This window comes from Mustela nivalis, assembly GCF_964662115.1.
Source record: "Mustela nivalis genome assembly, chromosome: 11".
Lineage (NCBI taxonomy): Eukaryota > Metazoa > Chordata > Mammalia > Carnivora > Mustelidae > Mustela > Mustela nivalis.
The window spans coordinates 104,656,598-104,677,162 of NC_139030.1; the positions used below are offsets into that span (position 1 = coordinate 104,656,598).

The 20,565-nt window shown below is 41.8% G+C and overlaps 1 long non-coding RNA gene across 2 annotated transcripts; it reads right to left on the minus strand.

Annotated features, from left to right (window-relative positions):
* Positions 1-619: 619 nt before the first annotated feature.
* Positions 620-20,029, minus strand: LOC309843529. 2 transcript variants are annotated; one of them, XR_014300184.1, is made up of 5 exons: positions 17,874-20,029; positions 16,987-17,206; positions 14,090-14,169; positions 2,233-2,410; positions 951-2,140 (listed from the first exon to the last, which is right to left on the minus strand). It is a non-coding gene; the product is annotated as an uncharacterized lncRNA (long non-coding RNA). The 2 variants fall into 2 exon arrangements; XR_014300183.1 differs by lacking the exons at positions 14,090-14,169; positions 16,987-17,206; positions 17,874-20,029 and adding an exon at positions 4,200-7,557 and having other exon boundaries at positions 620-2,410.
* Positions 20,030-20,565: the final 536 nt, after the last annotated feature.

Here is a 20,565-nt window from a genome sequence, read left to right on the forward strand (position 1 = left end):
GGTTCATTTTTGCCTTTGTTTCCCTTACCTTTGGAAACCACATGGCCAAGATCACAGACTTAGCTGTCTGTGTTCTCCTCTCAGATTCTGATGGATTCCTTTCTCATCTTCAGGTCTTTTGTCCATTTTGAGCCTATCTTTGTGTGTGGTGTAAGAAAGTGGTCCAGTTTCATTCTTCTGCATGTGACAGTCCAATTTTTCCAACACCATTTGTTGAAGAGACTGTCTTTTTTCCATTGGGCATTCTTTCCTACTTTGTCAAAGATTAGTTGACCATAGAGTGGGGGGTCCATTTCTGGCTCCTCTGTTCTCTTCCATTGATCTATGTGTCTGTTTTTGTGCCAGTGCCATACGGTCTTGATGATTACAGCTTTGTAATAGAGCTTGAAGTCAGGCAATGTGATGCCACCAGTTTTGGTTTTCTTTTTCAACATTTCTTTGACTATTCAGGGTCTTTTCTGGTTCCATACAAATTTTAGGATTGTTTGTTCCAGTTCTGTGGAAAAAAGTTGATGGTATTTTGATAGGGATTGCATTGACTGTGTAGATTGCTTTAGTTAGCATAGACATTTAAACAATAATTGTTCTTCCAATCTGTTAGCATAGAACATCTTCCCAATTTTTTAAAAAGATTTTATTTATTTATTTGACAGAGATCACAAGTAGGCAGAGAGGCAGGCAGAGAGAGAGGAAGGGAGGTAGGCTCCCTGCTGGGCAGAGAAACCGATGCGGAGCTCGATCCCAGGACCTGTGCCCAAGGCAGAGGCTTTAACCCACTGAGCCACCCAGGCGCCCCCATCTTCCCAATTTTTTTGTGTCTTCCTCAACTACTTTCATGAGTGTTCTATAGCTTTCTGAGTGCATAACCTTTGCCTCTTTGATTAGGTTTATTCCTAGGTATCTTCCAGTTTTGGGTGTAGTTGTAAATGGGATTGACTCCTTAATTTCTCTTTGTTCTGTTTCATTGTTAGTGTATAGAAATGTAACAGATTTCTGTGCACTGATTTTATATCCTGTAACTTTGCTGAATTCCTGTATGAGTTCTAGCAAATTTTACGTGGAGTCTTTTGGGTTTTTCACAAAGAGTATCATGTCATCTGTGAAGAATGAGAGTTTGACTTCTTCTTTGCTGATCTGAACGTCATTTCTTTTTGTTATCTGATTACTGAAGGTAGGACTTCCAGTACTATGTTGAACAACAGTAGATAGCTGTCTTCTTGGCATAACTTCACATGGTGGAAGGGGCAAGGGAGCTCTCAGACTCTCTTCAGTATGGGCATAAAGCCCATTCATAAGGGCTCCATCTCATGATGTAACAAACTACCAAAGGCCCACCTCTCAACACATCACACTGAGGATTTCAACATTTGAACTTTGGGGGGACACAGCCATTCAGTATATAGCAGCTATAAAGGCACACACGGAAACTTTCTGGGGTGACAGAAATGTTCTATATCTTTATTTTGTTGAAACCCAAATAAAGGGTTAAAATAACACAAGTGTATGCAATTGTCAAAAACCCATTGAACTATATATTTACGATAGGTACATTTTATTATGTGTAAATTACGTCTTATTAGAAGAAATACTGATTGGAGAATTTACAGAGTTGTCAGGAGGACTAGAGAACCAAGCTCAGTGTTAAGCTTCCAGGACAACGTGCAAACCTACACAAGAGAACAAGCCTGTTGAAGCACCAAGGGCCATTGTTGGGACTCTGACTGTCCAGGTCACAGCTGTAACCTTTTTCGGGATTTTGCATCCCCTAAACCCAACTGTTTCTCCTGCCATCCTTTTTGGCAAAACGACTGCCCTTTGTTCAACATTCTTCCTCTCCTGACTCAGTTGTGAATCAGCATCTCACATGGGTGAGCCTGTGCTCAACTTGGGGATGAGTCTTTGGGTTCTACTGAATTAAGAATATGAGTATTTTAGGTACTGGGCAGGCGGCATTCATCAGGCTCAATTTCCCAAACATAGCACACATGTTTATTTATGGTGTCAAGTTAAACTTTGGACCTTAAGCAAAAGATCAAAAGTTACTATCAACAATAATGGAACAATAATAATAATGGAACAAACCAACATCCTGTGATTCCTGATATATGCTGAGAAGGACATAATATCATTTGTGGCTCTCCTGGCAAAAAAAAAAAAAAAAAAACACAGCCTGAATAAAATCATTAGGAAATGCTAGATGAACCCAAACATTCTATAAAACAAGTGACCTACCTAGCTTTAAAAATGTCCAGGTCATGGGGCACCTGGGTGGCTCCGAGGGTTAAAGCCTCTGCTTTTGGCTCAGGTCATGATCCCAGGGTTCTGGGATCGAGCCCCGCATCAGCCTCTCTGCTCAGTGGAGAGCCTGCTTCCCCCATCTCTTCTCTGCCTGCCTCTCTGCCTTTGTGATCTGTTTGTCAAAGAAATACATAAGATCTTAAAAAAAAATGTCCAGGTCATGAAAGACAGAGTACATGAAATACAATAGGAACTCTCGACAACTAACTACAATCTATGACCTTGGACTACATCCTAGATGGAGAGGAGGGTGGCTTTCATGTCAACGGGAAGTTATATAACATAACTAGGACTAGGGCCTGCTGATTAGATTAAAGTATTGTATCAATGTTAAATTTCTTTTTTTAATTTTTTAAAAGATTTTATTTATCAGAGAGAGGGAGAATGAGAGCAAGCGCAAGCAGGAGGAACAGTAGGCAGAGGAAGAAGCAGACTCCCTATCAAGCAAGGAGTCCAATGTGGGATTAGATCTGAGGACTCTGGAATCATGCCCTGAGCCAAAGGCAGATGCTTAACTAACTGAGCTACCCGGGCGCCCCTCCATGTTATTTGGTTACAGTACTGTGGCTATGTAAAAAAATGTCTTACAAAATATACACAAAAATATTTAGACACAAAGGGACTAATGTCTGGCACTTAACTCTCAAATGATTCAGAAAATTAAGCGTGTATATGTATCTATATGGAGAGACAGACAGAGAAGTAGAAAATTTGATAAAGCAAATGTGGCAAAACGTAAACAATTGGTAAATCTAGATAAAGTGTATATGACACTTCCTCTTTTTTAAAGTAAATTTTACACCCAACATGGGACTCAAACACATGACCCTAAGATCAAGAGTCTCAGACTCCACTGACTGACTGAGCCCGCCAGGTACGCTAAGACAGTTTTGGGTTTTTTTTTGACAGCTTCTTTCACTCTTCTGGCAACTTCTTTGTAAGTCTGAAATTCTATCAAATAAAAAGTTTCAAAAAAAAAAAAAAGTTCACCAGTCAGCCAGAAAACATGACATACATTTACTACAAATAGCAGCTTTTTTTTTTTTTTTTTTAAGATTTTATTTACTTACTGCAGGGCGAGCACGACGAAGGGAGAGACAGAAGGGGGAGCACACTCCCAGCTCAGCAGGGGGCCCAACGCGCTGCAGACGTCCAGGCGGGGCTCCTGGGGGACTCCAGGCAGGGCTTAATCCCAGGACCCTGAGATCGTGACCTGATCCCGGAGGCAGCTGCTTAACTAACTGAGCCACTCAAGTACCTCACAAATAGTAGCTTTCAAGGGGTTTGCTATAAAGCAGCAAATGCATGACTTTTAGAAAGTCTTGGTTCTGGGTCTCATTTGGGTACTGACACCTGGTATCATGGCGGGATAGAGCTCTTCCTCTCCGCCAGTTTAGTTAAAGATCCAGCATATGGGGCGCCTGGGTGGCTCAGTGGGTTAAGCCGCTGCCTTCGGCTCGGGTCATGATCTCAGGGTCCTGGGATCGAGTCCCGCATCGGGCTCTCTGCTCAGCAGGGAGCCTGCTTCCTTCTCTCTCTCTCTCTGCCTGCCTCTCAGTGTACTTGTAATTTCTCTCTGTCAAATAAATAAATAAAATCTTAAAAAAAAAAAAAAAAAAGATCCAGCATATGCTACTCAGAATTCTCACAGAGTGTTAAAAGGCCCCTTAAGGATATTAAAAATGCTATAAAACAATTGTATTAAATCCTGTAAAATTTTCTAACAAAAGATGTCAAGCCCTAAAGACTAAAACCACTGAGTGGCTCCTATTTCCCAGACCAGGCGCTTTCACATGTACGGTTGCATCCTCAGCACAGCCATCTAAAGTTGGGTTTATTCCAGTTCACAGATTTGGAAACCGAGATCCAGAAAGTTACAGCAAATTGCTAATGATGCATACCTTGGAAGGAGAGAAACTAGAGTTCAGAACTTGGCTTGATTCAAGTCCACTGATCACTGGGAAGCGATAGATTTTCCAACTCAAAGTAGTATTTCTCTTTCCTAGAATTTCCTTTGTCCCTTTCTATTCTGAGCATTCAATTAGGTGTCATTCAAGCTCTGCAGGGAAGACAATGGATCATACCGGAAAGTACCAACGGAAGGAGTGATTAATCTGCCAGATCTTTCCTCACCGCTGCTAAACAGTCTACAAATCAATGTCAACAGAGAGCTAAACTCAAAAAGCTCCATTCATGACTAATCCTTCCAACTCCCTCACAAAACATCAGGCCACAGTGAGATTGCCAAAATGGCAAGACACTTACGGGAAAATCCACTCAATACTTTTGACTTATTAGGAGGAAACTCAAGAACGACATATGTATGATTGGTCATTCCCTAGCAGTAAAAGAGAAAGAATGAAAAGAAAGCTATTATTATGAAACAGGAAGAAAAAGGAACAAATTCAAAAGGAGGTCACCACCTAGGAACATAGTTGAGAAGCAACTAGACATTAATTGTCTTCAGTTCATCCTCTCTCTGCTGTATGATATTAGACAAGTTGCATAAGGCCTCTGAGATTTAGTTTACCTGTAAAATGGGGGCGGTAATATTGATTTTGAGGGCAATACTGAGGATTGCACAAACAGCATCTGCCACGTTTCATTGTTGTACACCTAGACAGCAGCTTCAAAGGACAATCAGCTCTAGTAACACAGAGAACAAGTTTTGTTTTTTTCAGTTCCTTCACCTATTAAATCATTTCCCAACAAAATACTATCCCAGTTGCTGAAAAAGACATTCCAAAGCATGTACCAAGGCATAAAGTGTCAATGAAGCAAAACACTAAAAATGTAAATCAAGTTATTTTCTCATCAAAAATGGGATTACTAGGGGCACCTGGGTAGCTCAGTGGGTTAAGCCTCTGCCTTCAGCTCAGGTCATGATCTCAGGGTCCTGGGATGGAGCCCTACATCGGGATCTCTGCTCAGCAGGGAGCCTGCTTCCCCCTCTCTCTCTGCCTGCCTCTGTGCCTACTTGTGACACTCTCTCTCTCTGTCAAATAAATAAAACCTTTTTTAAAAAATGGGATTACTAAATAAAACATTAAAGGGAATGAGAAGACTTGCCTGCATGGAAAGAAGTTTGAATGGACAAGTGAGTTTCACTCAAATGTTCCTTTTTCCCTCCCTATTAACCATTGCTGTGTCTGAGCCACTAGGCCTGGCTCTGGCTTGGGCTGGCCAAGAACCACCCAAAGAGACATATGGGAAATCCTGAAGTCCAGGCTTCCCAACCTAAGAATTTCTTTTATTGGTTATGCAAAAAAAAAAAAAAAAACAAAACCTAAAACATGTGATCTAATGGGCATACTAATCTTTAGGAATGAAGTTGTTTTCAAATGTGAATTGGCATCTCACATGGGTGAGCCCATGTTAAAATTTCAAAAAAGAGAATCACTCACATCACTGTAATAGATGTAGTTAGTACAGCGATTTTCTATTTCTTAAAGAATGTCTTTTGAAAATCAGTCTGAGGGTGTTGGAGGGGCGGGGTGTGGGAGGTTGGGAGAGCCTGGTGGTGGGTACTGAGGAGGGCACGGATTGCATGGAGCACTGGGTGTGGTGCATAAACAATGAATTCTGGAACACTGAAAAGAAATTTAAAAAATAAAAATTTTTCAAAAAAAATAATGTCTTTACATTTCAGTAATTAGTATAAAACTGAAACACACCAAATTTGGATATTTTATTTACATTTCCTTCTTGTTTCCCAGACTAAAGGAATAGCCTAATGTTTATACTACACGTACAAAAAGTGGGGTATAAAATTTCAATATTTTTTTCTGAAAATATTAGTTCCTTAACCACACATCATTTTTTTTTTAATTTGTTCTTCTGGGAAACCATGGGTCTCAAACTTTGTATTTTTTAACCCCCTCCAAAAGTATTAAGATTTCATTTTTTTAAATGTCCAGCTTTATGACGCAGTTGCTGTCTGACAATATATGTATGTCTCTCCCTTTCTTTGTTTTTTTTTTTTTTAAGATTTTATTTATTTATTTGACAGAGAAAGATCACAAGTAGGCAGAGAGGCAGGCAGAGAAAGAGAGGGGGAAGCAGGCTCCCTGCCTAGCAGAGAGCCAGATGCAGGGCTCCATCCCAGGGCCCTGAGATCATGACCTGAGCCAAAGACAGAGGCTTAACCCACTGAGCCACCAAGGCGCCCCGAGAAGCATCTCCTTCTAAGGAGACTCTCCCTTCTGACCCTTAACAACCATTTCACAGACTGGCCTCTAGGAATGGCCCAGAAATGTGACCGTCAGGATGGTCACACTCTACTTGCTAGTATCTGGCTCAGTCTGAGCTCTCCTGATGGGTTCTTCTGCTAGTGATCGCTCTGCATCTGGAACTGGTATTTAGTTAGAGCAAAAAAACTTAGTCTCTACCCTTGCCCTAAAAGTTGACATCTTATTCAGAAATAACAAACCTCATTCATTCCACCCCTAGTGTTCTTATCACCCAGCTCATTTTGCCACATACCATATTTCCCTTGCCCCAAGCAATGCTTGAAAACTCTCCTCCTAATTCTCCTAAATCACTTGTTATTTTAAATCCTGTTGTAGTAACACATTTAACTATGATCAGATGTTCAAAATAACTATATATAAATACGCCACAAAAGAAAATTGATTGGTAAATGGATAGGGTATGAATAAAACTTAGAAACAATTCCCCATTAATGTGAATGGGCAAAAAGGATATTTTAACAGAGGTTGTTACCAAGACCTAATCTCTTCAACTAGACATGATAGGACAGTGACATAATTCATTACAGTAGTCCTCCCTTATCTGCGCGGCGTATCTCCCAACACCCCCAGTAGATGCCTGAAATCAGGGAGAGTACTGAACCCTACACAGCATATTGGTTTTTTCCTATAGGTATATACCTATGATAAAGTTTAACTTATTAGACACAGCAAGAGATGAACAACAATTAATAAAACAAAGACAACAATACAGTTTTTTTTTAAGAGATGTTATTTATTTATTTGACAGAGATCACAAGTAGGCAGAGAGGCAGGCAGAGAGAGAGGAGGAAGCAGGATCCCTGCCTAGCAGAGAGCCGGATGCGGGACTCGATCCCAGGACCCTGAGATCATGACCTGAGCCGAAGGCAGAGGCCTTAACCCACTGAGCCACCCAGGCGCCCCAGCAACAATACACTGTAATGAAAGTCAAGTGCATGGGGTCTCCTCTTGCACTGCAATCAGCCTCCTCGTGGTGATGTGATGAAGCATCTACAGGAGGAGACGAGTGAGCCGCCGCGCACACGGCAGGAGCCGGGCGTCGGCTTCCAGACCGCAGCCGACTACGAGGAGCTCACACTACAGAAAACCAAACCACAGATACGGGGGAAACTGTCGTATGACACAAAACTGCTACGTTCCTCGGTGAATTTTTTTTAACTTTTTAAAGTCAATTTTCACAAGTAACACCAGAATGTGGAATTGAAAGACTATATATTGTAAGATTTTCGGAACTTACTTAGGGAGAAATTGAAAATCTGCAGTTAAAGATGCACTTTTCCGTAACTAGTTCGTCTGCCTTGGAGGTCAAAGACGTCGCTGTTTCTTCCTCCTCCAGCAATCTTGTTTCTGGTGTCCAGAAACTGTGGGGTTTACATAGCTGTTATCTAGAGCTTATTTTATCATTTGCTTTCAAACTCAGAAACACGGCCCTGAAAATGTTTCATCCATTTACCTAACTGGACAGACGCACATGTATTCTCACCAGAAAACAGCGTCGTTTTAAAGGAAAACCACTCATGAATTATGTCCTCTGCGTTAATAGCTTACAATATCTCAATTTTGTCACTAACTAGACCTAGATTATAATAGATTGAAATTTTGAAAAGTGAGGATTTAGAATTCCGTGTTTGAAATTAAGTCACTTGACACATCAACAGAGAAGGCTACGGCCGAGCGACAGCCCTGCATGAGCAAGTCTGACCGAAGCAGCTCATCCGGGTCCTACTGGAGAGATCTGTCAGGTCAGTGCATGCTTTATAGGAAGGCCTGGGGAAGAATGGGTACATTGTGAAGCTTCTGGCAAACTTATAAATTAGCTAATGAAAGCTGGAGGCAAATGGGATTTTAGCCAGTTGACGACTGACCTATTTTTAATTTAGAATGGTAAGCAGGAGAAGGGGCTGTTTATAATCAGCCCAAATCACAGTAGCCATTAAGATATGCCCTAGAAATAAATCAGGAGTTTTGGAAGTCCCCAAACATCCCTACTCTTTAGTGTACTACATCTAATGTACCAAATACTCTTATTAGATGAAAAGATTTCGCACAACTCCCCACCTCTAACCTGCTCCCAGGAACTTAAGATAATGACTGCATTGTTAAGCTCTGGCTCCAAGAAGCACTTCGCTGCCCCAACTAGAGAGTCTTATCGAAAATACAATTTCACTTCGGTGTTTTAAGAATGGAGATTACCAGGGGCGCCTGGGGGGCTCAGTGGTTTGGGCCGCTGCCTTCGGCTCGGGTCATGATCTCAGGGTCCTGGGATCGAGCCCCGCATCGGGCTCTCTGCTCCGCAGGAAGCCTCCTTCTCTCTCTCTCCCTCTCTCTCTGCCTGCCTCTCTGCCTACTTGTGATCTCTGTCTGTCAAATAAATAAATAAAATCTTTTATTAAAAAAAAAAGAATGGAGATTACCAGAGTCCGAGAGAGCCGAGCAGTAGGAGACCTTAGGTTTGTCTGGTCCCAGGAATTGGCCTAGATCGCTCTCAGATCACCCCGAACCCCCGTAAGCTCAACCATAGAGCTACGTGAATAGCAGCAACTCTGTAAATAGGAAAGCCGTCCCCTTCGTGAAGGTAGGGCGTGCAGAGACCTGAATCTGAGGTGAAGTTTGGGAAGATAGACCCTGGGGGCAGGGGCCCCTGTCAGCCCCTCCCAGCAGTGAGCGCGCGGCGGAGCACAAAATCCGAACTCGTAGAAGTCCGCTCGCTGAACGACAGCACTCCAGTGGCTAAGCGGGGGTGAAACCCTCGCTGGGACAGTGGGGCCTCAGGACTCGGGGTCACAGAAGGATCGGGGGTGCCTGAGTGTGGCAGAATCCCCAGGTGTTGCCGTAGGGAAGCCGGCTGCGGAGACCGAGCCAGGAGTGGGCGCTCAGCTCGGGGCTGCCATAGCTGTGGTCTGAGGCACAGTCGGGCCACCACTTTCAAGCAGGGTCCCCACAAGTGGCAAATCCAGGGAGATCCCCCCCAACGTCCTCCCCTGGCAGGAGTGGTGCGGAGTGGTGCGGAGCGCAGGAATCTGCTGGGGGTGGAGACTCCACCCGGGCACGGCCGGAGATCGAGACTCTCGGTCACAGGCCAGGGGAGCTCGGAGTGTGGCCAGAGACCAAGGAGCCAGGGGTGATTGCTTTTCTCTGAGGGCGCACTGAAGGAGGGCAGAGCTCTTGGGTCCCCCTGCCCAAGGCTGGGAGGCCGCCATTTTCATTCTTGTCCTCCAAGGCTGTACCGAAGGCTTCCGCGGAACGAGAGCTGCCAGACGCAAACCCAAGCAGATGACTGAGCCTGGCCGCCGGCAAGGCTGCTGCAATATCGCCCAGGGAAATACACTTGGGGGTCAACACAGCAGGCCTATCCCCCAGATCATCAAGAACATCCAGCCAACACGGAGTGTACTGGTCAATGAGAACGGCAGGACTTCAGAGCTGCAGGAACACGGCGCAGAGAATTCACGGCTTTCCCCCGTGAGTCCTTCGTCTTTCACAGCTTTTGTTTTTCCTTGCTTTTTCAACCAATTTATTATTTTAGCAATTCTTTTTTATTATTTATTTATTTATTTATTTGACAGAGAGAGAGAGAGATCACAAGTAGGCAGAGAGGCAGGCAGAGAGAGAGGGAAGCAGGCTCCCTGCTGAGCAGAGAGCCCGATGCGGGACTCGATCCCAGGACCCTGAGATCATGACCTGAGCCGAAGGCAGCGGCTTAACCCACTGAGCCACCCAGGCGCCCTTATCAATTCTTTTTTAAAATCCTCTTTAATTTTCATCTTTATAGTTACATTATATCCTTTCAATATATTTATCTTTGCATATGTAAGTTTTTCATTTTTTATGATTTTGAGACGTAGTTTCTTCTAACTAACTGACCGTAATACACTCAGGAGAGAGTATATTGCTCCATTCAGTTCACCTATTTGTTTATATCCCTTTTTTGTTTTTGTTTTGTTTTGATTTTCTTTTAATTTCCTATTTTACAGTTATATATATATATTTTTAAGATTTTATTTATTTGACAGAGATCACAAGTAGGCAGAGAAGCAGGCGGTGGGGGGGGGAGGGGGGGAGCTGGCTCCCCGTTGAGCAGAGAGCCGGATGTGGAGCTTGATCCCAGGACCCTGGGATCATGACCTGAGCCTAAGGCAGAAGCTTAACCCATTGAGCCACCCAGGTACCCCTTACAGTTACATTCTATTGTTTCAGTGTATTTAACTTTATTTTTATACATATATGTTTTTCTTTCCTTAAATTTTGGGAACTAGTTTTCTGAAAAACAGACCAAAATACACAGAATCCAGTTACTGCTTTATTCTGCTCTCCTATCTGATTATATTCTTTTTTTTTTTTTTTAAGCGTCTTCCCCCCCCCCCCCCCACCCCCCCCCCGGTCTCTTCTGATTTCTTTAGTGCATATTTCTCTGGGGTTGTTGTTGCCATTTTAGTATTTTGTTCTCTCATTCGTCTATGCTTCTCAAGGCAGAATGAAAAAATGGGAAAACTCACCTCAAAAAAAGAGAACAAGAGGCAGTACTGACTGCCAGGAACCTAATCAGTATGGACAGAAGTAAGATGTAGGAACTAGGGTTCAAAATAATGATTATGAAGATATATAATGATTATGAAGATTATGAAGATACTAGGCAGGCTTGAAAAAATCATAGAAGACACTAGAGAATCCCTTTCTGGAGAAATAAAAGAACTAAAATCTAACCAAGTCAAAATCAAAAAGGCTATTAATGAGATGCAATAGAAAATGGAGGCTCTAACTGCTGGGATAAATGAGGCAGAAGAGAGAATTAGGGACATGGAAGACCAAATGATAGAGAATAAATAACCTGAGGAAGAGATAAATAACTCCTGGATCATGAGGGGAGAATTTGAGATATAAGTGATACTATTAAGCAAAACAATATTAGAATAATTGGGATTCCAGAAGAGGGAGCAGAAGGTATATTGGAGCAAATTAAAGTGGAGAACTTCCCTGATCTTGGGAAGGAAACAGGCATTCAAGTCCGGGAAGCACAGAAAACCCCCCTCAACATCAATAAAAATAGGTCAACACCCTGACATATAATAGTAAAACTTACAAATCTCAGAGAAAAGGAAAATACCTTGGGATATTGGGAGAAGAGGTTGGTGACCTAAAAGAGTAGAAACCTTAGACTGGCAGCAGACTTATCCATGGAGACCTGGCAAGCCAGAAAGGACTGACGTGACATATTCAGGGTGCTAAATGAGAAAAATATGCAGCCAAGAACACCTTATCCAGCTAGGATGTCATTCAAAATAGAAGGAAAGAGAAACTTCGAGAACAGAAACTAAAAGAATTTGTGATCACCAAACCATCCCTACAAGAAACATTAAAAGGGATCCTTTGAGTGAAGAGACCCCAAAAGTAACAGACCAGAAAGGAACAGAGAAAACATACAGAAACAGTGACTTTACAGGTAATACAATGGCACTAAATTCGTATCTTTCGATAGTTACTCAATGTAAATGGGCTAAATGCCCCAGTCAAAAGACACAGGGTATCAGAATGGATAAAAAAGCAAGACCCATCAATATGCTTTCAGCAAGAGATTCATTTTTAGACCCACAACCTCCAGATTGAAAGTGAGGGGCTGGAAAACCATCTATCATGCTAATGAACATCAAAAGAAACCTGGGATGGCAATCCTTCTACCAGAAAATTTAGATTTTAAACCAAAGATAGTAATAAAAGATGAGGAAAGACACTATGTCATAAAGGGTCTCTCCAACAAGAAAATCTAACAATTGTAAATATTTATGCCCCTAACATGGGAACAGCCAATTATATAAACCAATTAATAACAAAATCAAATGCATCAACAATAAAACAGTAATAGTACGAGACACTGACACCCCCCTCACTGAAATGGACAGATCATCTAAGCAAAAGATCAACAAGGAAATACAGGTTTTATTTTCTTTCTAAGATTTTATTTATTTGAGAGGGGGAGAGAGAGATCGCAATTAGGCAGAGAGGCAGGCACAGAGAGATGGGGAAGCAGGCTCCCTGCTGAGCAGAGAGCGTGATGTGGGGCTTGATCCCAGGACCCTGAGACCATGACCTGAGCCTAAGGCAGAGGCTTAACCCATTGAGCCACCCAGGCACCCTGGAAATAAAGGTTTTAAAGGACACACTGGTCCAAATGGACATCACAGACATATTCAGAACATTCCATCCTAAAGCAACAAAGTACACTTTCTTCTGAAGTGCACATGGAGCATTCCACAGAACAGATCACATACTAGGTCACAAATCAGGTCTCAACTGGTACCAAAAGGCTGGGATTATTCCTTACATTTTTTGGACCATAATGCTTTAAAACCGGAACTCAATCACAACAAGAAATTTGGAAAGAACTCAAATACATGGAGGCTAAAGGGTATCCTTCTAAAGAATGAATGTGTCAACCAAAGAATCTAAAAAGTTCATGGAAACAAATGAAAATGAAAACACAACTGTTCAAAATCTTTGGGAATACAATTAAAGTTATCCTAAGAGGAAAGTACATATCAATAAAACCCTTGTCAAGAAACCAGAAAGGTCGCAAAAACACAATCTAACCTTAAACCTAAAGGAGTGGAGAAAGAACATCAAATAAAGCCTAAACCCGCAGAAGAGAAATAATAAAGATTAGAGCCGAAATAAATGAAATAGAAACCAAAAGAACAGTACAGGGACATCTGGGTGGCTCAGTCAGTTAAGCCACTGCCTTCAGCTCGGGTCATGATCCCGGGATCCAGGGATCCAGTCCCACATCGGGCTCCTTGCTCGGCGGGGGGGGGGGGGGGGGGGGGGGGGGGGGCTGCTTCTGTCTCTGCCTCTGCCTGCTTGTTCTCTCTCTCTCTCTCTCTCTCTCTCTCTGACAAATAAATAATAAATAAAAATATCTTAAAAAAAAAAAAGAACAGTACAACAGATCAAGAAAACTAGGAGCTTGTTCTTTTAAAGAATTAATAAGATTGAGAAACCTTTGGCCAGACTTATCAAAAAGAAAAGAGAGTTGGGGCGCCTGGGTGGCTCAGTGGGTTAAAGCCTCTGCCTTCGGCTCAGGTCATGATCTCAGGGTCCTGGGATAGAGCCCCACATCGGGCTCTCTGCTCCGCAGGGAGCCTGCTTCCTCCTCTCTCTCTGCCTGCCTCTCTGCCTACCTACCTGTGATCTCTGTCTGTCAAATAAATAAAATCTTTAAAAAAAAAAAAAGAAAGAAAAGAGAAAGGACCCACACGAATAAAACCATAAATGAAAGAGGAGAGATCACAACCAACACTGAAGAAATACAATTATAAAAACATATGATGAGCAACTATATGCCAGCAAATTAGGCAACCTAGAAGAAATGGACGTGTTCCTAGAGACATATAAACGACCAAAACTCAAACAGGAAGACATAGAAAACCTGAACAGACACATAACCAGCAAGGACATTGAAGTAGTCATCAAAAATCTCCTAAAAAACAAGAGCCCAGGGACAGATGGCTTCCCAGAGGAATTCTACCAAACATTTAAAGAATTGATACCTGTTCTTCTGAAGCGGTTTCAAAATGGAAATGGAGGGAAGACTTCCCAACTTTTCCTGAAGCCAGCATGACCTTGATCCCTAAACCAGACAAAGACACCACCAAAAAGGAGAATTACAGACCAATATCCCTGATGAACATGGATGCAAAAATTCTCACCAAGATACTTGCCAATAGGATCTAATAGTACATTAAAAGGACTATTCACCACAACCAAGTGGGATTTATACCTGGGTGGCAAGGGTGGTTCAACATCCAGAAATCAAATCAATGTGATAGGCTACAGGGGCACCTGGGTGACTCAATTGTTAAGCATCTGCCTTCGGGTCAGGGTGTGATCCCATGGTTGTGGGATGGAGCCCCACATCGGGCTCCCTGCTCAGCGAGAAGCCTGCTTCTCCCTCTCCCACTCCCCCTGCTTGGGTTGCTGGGTCTCTCTCTGTCAAATAAATAAATAAAATCTTCTTTTAAAATGTGATACACTACATTTAAAAGAGAAAGGACAAGAACCATATGATCGTTCAATAGATGCAGAAAAAGCATTTGACCAAGTACAGCATCTTTTCTTGATTAAAACCCTGCACAGTGTAAGGATAGAGGGCACATACCTCAATATGATAAAAAGCCATCTATGAAAACTCCACAGTGAATATCATTCTCAATGGGAAAGAACTGAGAGCTTTTCCCCTAAGGTCAGGAACACAACAGGGATGTTCACTATCACCACTGTTGTTCAATATAGTATTAGAAGTCCTGGCCTCAGCAATCAGACAACAAAAAGAAATAAAGGGTATCTGAATGAGCGAAGAAGTAGTCAAACTCTCACTCTTCAGAGATGACATGACACTCTATGTACAAAACCCAAAACACTCCACCCCAAAATTGCTACAACTCATACAGGAATTCAGCAAAGTGGCAGGATATAAAATCAGTGCACAGAAATCTGTTGCATTTCTGTACGCTAACAATGAAACAGAAGAAAGAGAAATTAATACCATTTACAACTACACCCAAAACTGTAAGACACCTAGGAATAAGCCTAACCAAAGAGGCCAAGGATCTATGCTCAGAAAACTATAGCATACTCATGTAAGAAATTGGGGAAGACACAAAAAATTGGGAAGATGTTCTATGCTAACAGATTGGAAGAACAATTTTTAAATGTCTATGCTAACTAAAGCAATCTACACAGTCAATGCAATCCCTATCAAAATACCATCAACTTTTTTCACAGAACTGGAACAAACAATCCTAAAAGTTTGTATGGGACCAGAAAAGACCCCAAATAGCCAAGGAAATGTTGAAAAAGAAAACCAAAGCTGGTGCCATCACAATGCCTGACTTCAAAGGCATTTTGTGTGATTGTATGACTTCACAAACAAAGCTGTCATCATCAAGACCATATGGCATTGGCACAAAAACAGACACACAGATCAATGGAACAGAACAGAGAAGCCAGAAATGGACCCTCCACTCTATGGTCAACTAATCTTCGACAAAGCAGGAAAAAATATCCAATGGAAAAAAGACATTCTCTTCAACAAATGCTGTTGGAAAAACTGGTCAGCCACATGTAGAAGAATGAAACTGGACCACTTTCTTACACCACACAAAAAGATAGGCTCAAAATGGATGAAAGACCTAAATGTGAGACAGAAATCCATCAAAATCTGAGAGAACACAGGCAGCAAAGCCCGTGACCTCGACCACAGCAATGCCTTGCTAGACCTGTCTCCAAAGGCAAGGGAAACAAAGGGAAAAGCAAACTATTGGTACCTCCTCAAGATCAAAAGCTTTTACACAGAGAAGGAAACAGTTGACAAAACCAAAGGGCAACCAACAGAATGGGAGAAGATATTTGCAAATGACATAACAGATAAAGGTCTAGTACCCAAAAGCTATAAAGAACTCAAAACTCAAACCCAAAACCAAAAGAACAAATAATTCAGTCAAGAAATGGACAGAAGACATGAACAGACATTTCTCCAAAGAAGACACCCAAATGGCCAACAGAAAAAAATGCAAATCAAAACCACAATGAGATACCACCTCACACCAGTCAGAATGGCTAAAATTAACAACTCTGAAAATAACAGATGTTGGTGAGGATGCCAAGAAAGGGAAACCCCTTTATGCTGTTAGTGGGAAAGCAAGCTGGTGCAGCCCCCTTGGAAAATAGTTCGGAGGTTCCTCAAAAAGTTGAAAATAAAGTTACCCTATGACCCAGCAATTGCACTACTAAGTATTTATCTCAAAGATACAAATGCGGTGGAAAAAAAAAAAAAAGATACAAATGCAGTGTTCTGAAGGGGCACCTGCACCCCAATGTTTACAGCACCAATGTCCAAAATAGCCAAACTGTGGAAAGAGCCCAGATGTCCACTGACAGATGAACAGATAAAGAACATGTGTGTCATACACACACACACACACACACACACACAGAATAGAATATTATTCAGCCATCAAAAATGAAATCTTCCCATTTGCAATGATGTAGATGAACCTAGAGAGTATTATGCTAAGTGAAATAAGTTAATCAGAAAGACAATTATCATATGATCTCACTCATACGTGGAATTTAAGAAACAAAACAGAGGATCATAGGGGAAGAGAAAAAAAAATAAAAGGAAATCAGAGAGGGAGACAAACCATAAGAAACAAACTGAGAGCTACTGGAGGGGAGGAGGAGGAGGGATGAGGCAGCAGGGTGATGGCCATTAAGGAAAGCATGTGATGTAATGAGCTCTGGGTATTATATAAGACAATGAATCACAGAATTTTACCTCTGAAACCAGTAATGCATTATATATTAACTGAATTTAAATTTAAAAATACTAAAATAGAAGTCACCAGTCTTAAAAAAACAAAACAAAACAAAAAAAAACGGAAATTACCTGATGGTGCATCTTTACGTACTGGTACTACTGAGAAATCACATGGGAAGTGATGCTAGTTTCCTAGACACCATCCTTTCTTTTCTTTGTCTTTTCTACATTAACTTCCACACTGTTCAGGGATTTGAGGCCCCAGCTCTGCACTATCATACTGTGGAAATTCTGGACCAACATTTAATTTCTGTGGCCTTGGTTTGTTGTTGCGTTTTTGTTTTTAAATCTGTAAAACAAGAGGACAAGGGAGCCTCAACTAACCAATTGCTAAGATTCTGGCTCTGAATATTATCTTTTTCCTTTGAATTTGCTAATACCAGCACAACAGAGCCCTCTAAATTGTGCTAAAAGAGCTCTTACTTTAGATTCAGTTTCTAAAATAAAGCAAATCCAAGTGATTCAAAAGTGGTGATATGGATTCAATGTCCATGTTGCTCCCAAACAGAAAAATGTGTTTCCCAGTCTAGAAAGTGCTATACAAGACTGCACAAGCCTGATAGCCCTACATGTCCTAAAGATTCCAGACCAGCTGGTATGGGGCACACTCAAGTCTTAGAAAAAGAACAACTAAATAGCAATTTCCCCTATTCTTACCTGGTATCTACCTGAGATGCACCTAGAAATTCTGCAATGGCAGCAATCTTTGTAAGCAACCAAAACATTACAGACCTGTTAAAATTTACTTGATTTCTGGGGTGCCTGGGCACAGTCAGGTGTGTTCAACTATTGGTTTTGGGTCAGGTTGTGATCCTAGGGCTGTGGGATTGAGCCCCAGGTCAAGCTCTGCACTCAAGAGTCTGCTTGGGACTCATTCTCCCTTTCACTCTGCCCCTTCCTCCTGCTCTAAAATAAATGGATAAAATCTTTAAAAAAAAAATAAAATTTAGGGGTACCTGGGTGTATTGGTCAGTTAAGTGTCTGCCTTCAACTTGGGTCATGATCCTGGGTCTGGGGATCGAGCCCCATGTTAGGCTCCCTGCATGATGGGGAACCTGCTTCTTCCACTCCCACTCCCCCTGCTTGTTTTCTGTCAAATAAATAATAAACAAATATTTTTACATGATTTCCCTCAATCAAATCAACCCAAAATACAAGAGCGTTATTCTCCCCAAAGTCATGGGTAAAGATTCTCATATAGTATTAATCTCATAAAACAAGACTTTTAGGGGCGCCTAAATTGCTTAGTCGGTTAAGCAGCTGCCTTCTGCTTAGGTCGTGATCCTGGGGTCCTGGGATCCAGCCCCTGTTCTGGCAGTGGCAGTCTGCTTCTCATTCTGCCTGTCACTCCGCGTGCTTGTGCTGTCACATAAATAGATTAAAAAAAAAAAAAAAAAAAAGACTTTTGAAATCCACCAAACTATTAAGCTTCAACATGTCTGAAGTAGTCTGTCACATTTAAAAGATGAAACAAGGTAACTGACAACTCTGACCGCAATCTGCTAAGAGGCAGAAAGTCAGGGATATCCTCTTCCTCTTTTTGGCTCTATGTAGCTTTCATTATCCTCTGCAACCCTGGGAAAAGCAGATGGTTATGCCCCAAGCTCACTCTTCCCCCTAGGAACTTACCCTAAAAGTTAATGTTTTTGATATCACCAGCTTTATCTCCCCTTAAGGAAACAATAGCTACAATTACTACTTCTTGTTTTGGAGTCTTCTACCTCATCTCCTGATGATACATCAGAGGGACTCCTAGAGCATTTATTTTTTAAAGATTTTGTCAGAGAGAGCACAAGCAGGGGGAGGCAGGCAGGGGGAGAAGCAGGCTCCCCACAAGTCTGATTCGGGGCTCAATCCCAGGACTCTGGGATCATGACCCGAGTTGAAGTTAACCAACTGAGCCACCCAGCCCCCCCACCCCAGAAGCTTTTAAAACTGTGACCCTCCCATTCCAATCAAATCAGTTTCCAAAGGCAGAACCCAACAATCTGTAGTTTTAAACTCTTCCTTTTTGATGTAAAGAGAGGTTTGGAAAACATTCTTCCAGCCCACTGTCTTGCAACTCTCCTTCTCTTTCACAAACTGGTAAGCAAGGTCTTTGAATCACAGAACTGTTTTATGTATCAAAAACTTAGTTATTAATGGATCAGTACAAAGAGGTTGCGGTAAATGGTAACCTGCAGGAAATGGTCTCAAGGTCAACATTTTCAATCAGAGACTTAAATGAGCCATGTGATTGGAAGGCATAAAGAAATAGGTAACATACAAGAAACAGGAAGTACCACTAAAAGATTAAAAATTAAGAGTGTAGGGGCACCTGGGTGGCTCAGTGGGTTAAAGCTTCTGCCTTTGGCTCAGGTCATGAACCCAAGGTCCTGGGATTGAGCCCCATGTCGGGCTCTCTGCTTAGTGGGGAGCCTGCTTCCCCCTCTCTCTGCCTGCCTCTCTGCCTACTTGTGATCTCTGTCAAATGAATAAATAAAATCTTAAAAAAAAAAAAAATTGAGTGTAGCATGGAGAATTGAGTTTCGCAATGAATTTGAGAATTGCTGTGGTAGGCTGAATAAAGGCCCCCTAAAACATCCATTTCATAATCCCAGAACCTGTGACTGCACTTAGATAAAAGGGATCTTGCAAATGTGATGAAGGATTCTACAATGGGAAATTACTTGGATTACCCAGGTAGGCCCAATGACATAATCACAAATCCCGAGAAGGAAGCAGAGATCACTATACCATATCAGGCAATGTGATGGTTAAGGGAGAGACTAGAATGATGTGGCCACAAGTGATGAATGCCTTCCAGCAACTCGCAGCAGCTAAAAGAGGCAAGGAATGGATTTTCCCCTGGGCTTCTAAAAAGAACCAGGAAACTAATTTTAGCCTAGTAAAACGGATTTCAAGCTTCTAATCTCAAGACTGTAAGAAGGAATTTATATTAAGTCACTAAACTACTATAGCAGATTTCAAAAATTAATACAATGACTAATGGTTATCTCAAGAATCAGAATCCAAGATCTGTGTTTTATAAAATGTTTTTAAAAACCCAGAAGCACCAAATATTCTGGGCACCTGTGTGGCTCAGTTAAGTGTCTGTCTTCAGCTCTGGTCATGATCCCAGGGTCCTGGTATAGAGTCCTTTATTGGTGGGGGGTTGGAAGAGGGGGGGGGAGTCCTGCTCATCAAAGAGCCTGCTTGTCCCTCTCCCTCTGCCCTTTCCTCCAGCTCACTAAAAATAAATAAATAAATAATAAATAATAAAATAATTTAACCCATTTAAAAACCCAGAAGCACCAAGTATTTTTTTAAATGGCTTCAATATTACCAAAATCAAGGAAATCATAATTTTTCTCTATATACACCTAGTTTTAAAGACACAGTGAGAGGGGCACACGGGTGGCTCAGTCAGCTAAGCATCCAATTCTTGGGTTTTGGCTCAGGCTCATGAGATTAAGCCCCAGGTTGGGCTTAGCACAGAGTCTACTTGGAATTCTTTAAAAAAAAAAAAAAAAAAAAAAGAATTTTTTTAAAAATTCATTTGAGAGAGAGACAGAGACAGAGCACAAGACCTGAGCAGAAGGCTTCTCCTTGCCCCTCTGCTTCCTCCCTCCCCACTTTGCACCTACATGCATGCTCCCAAAAAAGAAA